Source organism: Poecilia reticulata, linkage group LG17, assembly GCF_000633615.1.
Source record: "Poecilia reticulata strain Guanapo linkage group LG17, Guppy_female_1.0+MT, whole genome shotgun sequence".
Taxonomy (NCBI): Eukaryota; Metazoa; Chordata; class Actinopteri; order Cyprinodontiformes; family Poeciliidae; genus Poecilia; species Poecilia reticulata.
Window position 1 is genome coordinate 30,156,388 of NC_024347.1, and position 6,837 is coordinate 30,163,224.

At 46.7% G+C, this 6,837-nt stretch overlaps 1 protein-coding gene and 1 long non-coding RNA gene across 3 annotated transcripts in view; one reads left to right on the forward strand and one right to left on the reverse strand.

Moving 5' to 3' along the window:
* Positions 1-6,814, reverse strand: part of LOC108167092 (uncharacterized) — a 28,388-nt gene extending 21,574 nt beyond the window's left edge. The window contains exons 1-2 of one of the 2 annotated variants that reach the window (XR_001777483.1): positions 4,829-6,814; positions 4,407-4,518 (exon numbers count right to left, since the gene is read on the reverse strand). This is a non-coding gene — a long non-coding RNA (uncharacterized LOC108167092). Of the gene's footprint in view, positions 1-4,406 lie in introns of both variants that reach the window. The other variant, XR_001777481.1, reaches the window with a different exon arrangement.
* Positions 1-6,837, forward strand: part of basp1 (brain abundant, membrane attached signal protein 1) — a 66,113-nt gene that overhangs the window by 48,710 nt on the left and 10,566 nt on the right. The window lies entirely within an intron of this gene.

Here is a 6,837-nt window from a genome sequence, read left to right on the forward strand (position 1 = left end):
CCCCTATGCGTTGCATACCCTGCATACCCACTTTTTGCGCCACTGTTGCAGCTACATGTTTCACTGCATCAGCAGAAACCAGGGGATCAAATCGTTTAACAGGTTATTTCTGTTTCCCATAAAGAGTCTGCTGTTAACACTGACTCATAAAGAAAAATAAAACTGTTAGTTTTCACATCTCTATGTGCTGGATGCAGATTAAATTTAGATACGAGACAAACTGTTGTAATTTATAGATATAATGAACAAATGATAGAGAAGCTACATTTTGTTTGGCAGAATTATTTACTAGGTATTAATCGTTCTTTTTTTAATGTTTTAATTAATCCGTGTCAAGGCGTCTGTCGTCAACTCGGAGGAAATTCAGTATTTTTACTGGGATTTCTTTCTAAGTTTGATAAATTAGCGGTAGCAGCTAACTGCTACTAGCTGCTAATATTGACCCTTTGAAACTACGTCACCGCGCAGCGTACTATGACTAAGGTGAAATTAAATAAATGAAGCTATATTAGGTTACAGATGTCTGGTTTTAGACTAGCTTTAAAGAAACACGTGGTTGTTTTAGCTTCCGTCATGGCGGAGTGGGCGGGGCTCCGGAAAGCGTGACGTCATGAGCAGAAGGTCAATACCCTGCGAGGTGAAGCTAGCTAGCTTATTTATATTCATCATGGTTAAATGTAAATTTATCGCCAGCTGGCCTTAGCGTCAACTAATTTATTTTCGATTTTCTTTTGTACATTTCTGTCAAAATGAAGATTTTTAAAAGTCTTAAATCTGAGTTGGGGAAACCTGCAGGAGCCTTGATGAAAATATTCCTCTAAACCTAAATATGAATGATTTTGTTCATTTTAACCCGGATAGATTCGTGAACCTCCCACTAAAAGGCTAACATTGCTGTAAAAACGAAGCCGTGTCTTCAGCTGCGTCCTGCTCTCAGCCTCACTAACAGGTTGTGACAGTCTTGGTTGAACGAGTTCATGCGCCCCCCTCTCTTCCCCCACGCAGTCCGTCCTCAGTGGGACAGACGCCCGTCCCCAGTGAGACACATCTGTCCTCCTGGGGATGGATCCGGCTGGCACCAGCAAATGAATTCATTTCTTGATAACGAACTCCAAGCAGGAAGTTCCTGGTGTTAACTGAGACGCCGTGAACGTCCAGAGCAGACAGAGAATCTCTGCGGCTTGTTCTCCAGACGTGACTGTCTGCTGCTGGCGGCAGGTTGGAGACCATGGAAATATCTAACAGGCCTTGGGGTTTTTTGTTTTTTTTGTCTTCGTCCTCGGTCGCCTCGAGTCTCTTATCTGTCTGAGAAAACAGCGAGCGGGCCGAGGCGGCCAACGCATCTGACAAATCCAATCAGTCACATTAACCGCGGGGCGGACGGGATCGACTGCCTCTGCCTCAGTGGACGCGCCGCTGTGTGTTCATGGCATTCAGTACTTTTAGTCTAATTAACACAAGGCTAGGCTGCACAGTGGCGCAGTTGGTAGAGCTGTTGCCTTGCAGCAAGAAGGTTCTGGGTTCGATTCCCGGCCCCGGTCTTTCTGCATGGAGTCTCCATGTTCTCCCTGTGCATGGTGGGTTTTCTCCAGGTACTCCGGTTTCCTCCCACAGTCCAAAAACATGACTGTCAGGTTAATTGGTCTGTCTAAATTGTCCCTAGGTGTGAGTGTGTGTGTGCATGGTTGTGTGTCCCTGCGACAGACTGGCGAACTGTCCAGGGTGACCCCGCCTCTCACCCGGAACGTTAGCTGGAGAGGAACCAGCAACCCTCCCGACCCCACTGAGGGACAAGGGTGAAAGAAAATGGATGGATGGATGGATAACACAAGGCTTTACATTTATCGCCAGGGTCTGACTTCCCATCTCCTCAGTAAAACACTAAATCATCTCTGATTGAGCTGCGCCGACTGGCAGAAAGCTGAGATCAGGTGAGTTTTGTGGACGTTTCTCCGACGGCACCGGTTTCATCCCCAAACGGAGCCTGAAAGGCCGACCCGGATGTGTCAAACAAAACCCGAACACGCTCAACGACGCTTTACAGGAAAAACACGGCCAGAGGCTCCGTAGCATTTCACAGGAAATCAGGACGGGACGACAGCAGGAAATGTGATGGAAGACGTGAAGGCCTCAGATGGAGACGGGAAAATAAAGCCCAGATGACATCCAAGTCTAAATACAGATTAATATTCATACTTTACTACAGTTATGTTTGCTTTAAATAGATAATAGATAATAGCTGACATTATCTAAGTTGATGCAGAACAAACAAATATTATCTTAGTCAAAACAGGACAAATCTTTAAGTTAAAGTTCCCCATCAAAATAAAACCTTTGAGTCTAAATGTGAACATTTTGTGGATCATCACATTTTGGACTTTAGCGCCCCCTGGCTGTGTATGGTTGCCAGGCAACGCTCCAAACCGTAGTACCCGCTGTCAGATGTGTTTTATTCAAAAGTTTTAATGGTTTTGATGGAATCTGCCTCTGCCAGCGGGACGCGTCTAACGACGAGAGACGCTAACTCCTGGTGGGTTTAACTTTTCCAGTGAGAATAGTTTGAGAATGTCGGGATCAAGGAAGTGGAATCACCGTTATTCCAATGGATCAGGATGAACTAATAATCAGAAAGGAGGTCAAGCTGTCAGTTTCACAACAAGTTTCCAGTGAGTCTTCATCAGTGCAGACAGAGTGTTTGCACAGTTTCGCGTGAGATGGAGATGATTTTGCTGAGACCTTTGAACAGCAGTGTTGTAAATTGCTCATGCTGCAGGTTTTTTTTTTAAATATATTCTAACAGTCTGTTGTGTCTTGGCTCAGTTGGAGGCCAGAGCATTGTTTCTCTCCGGCAGCATAAATTCCTCTGCTACTGAAATGCATCATGGTCCTGGTGGCGACCCAGGCGCAGATGGATTCACGTTTCCGTCTGGCGATCAGAGAGGCTCTCGGTCGAAGTCTGTGCACTCTTGGTGCTTTAAGTTTATATGACATTAAATATAGCAGAAGGTTTATTAGACTGAAAAGATTCAGAGTCTCACACACAACAATGCTGTCCTCCATTTTGTTTTACTGTCTTCTCGCGCGTAAAGCTAATCCCACCGCCATGCATCCTGCGACTGCTCGTTTTCACACCTGCAGACTCCTTCGCGCCTCCGGCGGCGGCGTTACCGAAACGTTTCTCTCTGAATCCTGGTTTCAGAAAGCGGCGGTGAGAGACTCCGGTCACTGGCGTCGCGTAAACGAGCAACAATGTTCCGGTTTCTCTGAAAACCAGCTCGGTGTGAACCCACGCTCTCTTGGGTTCATTTAGCCAGTCCTCTGAGAAATGCCCATCGTCACCCAGTGCTAAAACGTTACAGTCTCACTGCCACAAACACGTTTCATCACAGCTAAACCATCTGTGCCCTTTGCAGACCTCAGGAGGCGCCGCCATGACTCTGCGCAGACCGAACAAGTTCAGGCAGATTTTACAAACAGCCAGGATGTATGCGTTAGCCCCAGCAGGTGTAAATACGTTGATTACTGTTGGTACAAGAACCCCTGCTTGCAAAAATAATACATAATTTCAGACCAAAAACAAATAATTTCTTCTGGTTTTGCGGTCATGGAGGTCGTGTGACTGTCTGAAAGAGACGGGATTCTGCAGAACTAAATGCCAGTGGATCCAGGGAGACGGACGTAATCTGTTTCGCCTTCCTGTTTTGTTTCGTCTGCTGTCAGTTTTCTGTGCAGCCAACAAAGCGCTTGGACAGATTCTGTATTCTCTGCTAAATGTCTGGGTGGAAAGCGTCTCAAAGCGCCTCGCTGGCTTTCATCTCTGCTGAGTGCGTCCTCTGACTCATAAGCAGCAGCTGAACACACAGCGGCTCTGCAGCCGGATAATCAATACCCGTTTCCAGCACTGGACTTTTCTCAAGCTCTATCAATTTGAGGATTGATCGTCTAAACGCCCACTAATGTGTGTGTGTGTGTCGCTCATTTAAGCATGCATGGCTGTGCGGTCAGTGTGTTTTAAGTAAAGCAGTCTGCTCCCTGGGTAATAGTTATCGACTCATAAGTAATTCCACCAGCTGGCCAAGGTTAAAAGTCATGGCGGACAGTAAGACGACACCAGATTTTTAGAAAACTGCTTCTTGGATTACCGGCTTCGGCTAAAAATAAAGACGCGAAGGTGTTCAGGAGTCGCAGGTTTGTTCAGCAGACATCCTCAGTTCTCTGGTTTCCTTTCCCAGACGTTCCTGTTTAAAGGTTTCCTGGTTGAAGGTTTTCCAGGTTTTCAGAAGGTCTTTGTTTCTGTAAGTCGGGTTGGCGATTGTTTTCAGAGGAATGTGTTGACCTCTTAATCAACCAGGCTTAAGAACGAATCAGAACCCATTCTATCCGTCCATCTGTCCTTCTTTGCTTACCCAACATGATGAAGGCAGCAGCTCAAGCAAAGATCCCCAGATGTCTGTCTGTCTGTCTCTGTCCAGCTTCGTCCTCCTGTAGTCTCCGTCACGAAACGGTTTCCAACGGTTGCTGGAGACGAGATCCCGAGCGTCACAGTTTGACAGATTTCAACCCCCCAAAACTCTGATTTGTTACTTCCACCAGTGGTTTTAAATACAATATCTGATGGTGTCTGCAGTCTGAACGGAAATTTTAAATTTTATCCAACATTTTCGTTATTGCTGTGAGACGTGCATCATAAACAGAAGGATCCAGTTAAACAACGGCTGCAGATGAAAATAATTCATCTTTCCTGCACTCTGAAGGCTTTTCCTGCATTTTTGGTGACCTGCTTTAAATATCGACGTTATTTTAAAAGAATCCAGTCGTCAGCGTTTACCTTGTTTCTCTGTTTTAATCCTGACGGATGACGTCAGCCTCATGAAGCTTCTCCAGACTGAGGAATGTTTGTTGGACAAAAATAGACGTAGCCACTGGTCCTGCTGCTAGCTTCCACACTGGGGACCAGTACCAATTTCCACAGATGGTGCCGTTTATGCTGGCTACGCTGTTTTAACTTCCACTTGCAGCTCTGTCGGCTCAGACTGAGAATGTGGAAAGAAAATACTTCCAGTGATTCTTGTTTTGGATGTTCTTGGAAAGAGGAATCTGTGAACGTCTCAGGCTGCTCATTGTTCCCTCGGCTTCCTCTCGTTTCTCTTCCAGTGTTTTTATTCGTGTGTGTTTGTGGGGTTGGGCCAGATTTTCTGCTCCAGTTTTCCTGCCCATCCTGCGCTCGCCTGCTGCTGCTCGGTGAAACAAACTCGCCTTAGATCAGCCGGCTGGACGCGACGGCGCCGCTTCCATTCAGAAACAGGGAGGGGGCGCACCGTCCTTCATCTGAACTGCTGAACCACAGTGCTGAGCTGTCCAAACCAAACTGCTACATGTCCTACAGCGGGGTGTTAGCGCCACGCTAAAAAATTAAATTATATTACAAGGTAAAGTCATTTGAGAATATATTTTTATGACCATTAATTACATTTTAAATGGAAACCAGGCAAAATAAGCAACTTTCTCAATTTCAGGTCCTGATCCTTCATGGAGTTTCTTCAGAAATGTGGACGCTAACTTTAACGCTAGCTGCTACATGTTAGCATTGAGATGCTATTTTAGATTTCAATAGTTTCTCTGATGGCTTTTAGCACAACTTAAACACAACAGTCTTTCCCAGCGACCAATCAGGTCGTTTAGAAGCAGGAATTAACCCCCGATGCGCTGAGAGAAGCAGCTTTGTCGTCTGTTAGCAGATGTTAGCTTGTGCATCAGATTTACGGTCGTACCAGAAACGCAGTGCAAAGGTTCTGGGTTGAATCTTTGCAGGGATAAAAGTGATTCTGTTAGAAAAATGAACCAGTTTAAATTCTATGGAGTTAATTAATCAAAATGAGCTCTGTGAGCAGCTACAACAATAATCCTTCTTGCTGCCGCCAGCTGCTCCACTGTGGAGCCAAACGGAAATAAAACAGGAGACAGTCTGAAGCAGCAGTTCATGTTTTTACACTGTATTTCAGGTTTGAGTTGCATTTCCTGAAACATGTAGGAAAAGATACGAGTTCCTTCAAGCTGCCTGCGTTTTGAAGCTGCAGGCCTTTAATCAGAGCCAGAGAGCTGATGCAGCAGCAGCAGTGTGTGTCGCAGCTGCTCGCTCATTGTGTCTGCCGAGGCTGAAGCGTTTGAAAATGGAGGTCAGTGTGACACGGAGGGAGAACGTGTGCAGCGTTCCCCCAGGCTGGATTCGCAGAGGGATCCGATCTGTGTCACGGCTCTGTGAGCAGCATGCTGCCTGGATTAGCCTCCTCTCTCTGTGAGGTCCACTCTTCCTCTGCGGTTTATCAGCGTTATCCCTTTAAGAAGCTCTTTGAAGATCCAGATAAGCTCATTATAATCCACCAGAGTCACCTCAGCCTCCACACTGCTGGGCTCTGGGTGTTTACTGGTCCAAATGTCAGCTTCCTCACTGCTCCACGCTTCACCTGCGCAGCAAATCCGAAGCAGGAGAAATGACTGTAAAAACCCACAGAATCAGCAGAGAAATTCAGATTCTCTGGAGATGAAGGCAAAACGCTCCTCTGAAAGCGTTTCCACTTAATTCATTTCATGTGTGGAAGTAAAGCGCCCAGTGAAAGGTGTGCGGACCGTCAGAGGTCCAGCTGCTCCTGCTGTCACGTCCGTTTCCCAGGCGACGCTTCAGAGTGGAAACGCTGCAGCCGCTCGCTGACAGCGCTAACCGTTAAGGTGTCATGTTGGATGGCAGCGACGCAGAATCAGCCGGGACGGCAAGCTGAGGTTATCCAGAGCCCAGGACCTGCAGGGGCCTCCATGTGCTGGGGCTGGAGGGGGGCTGGG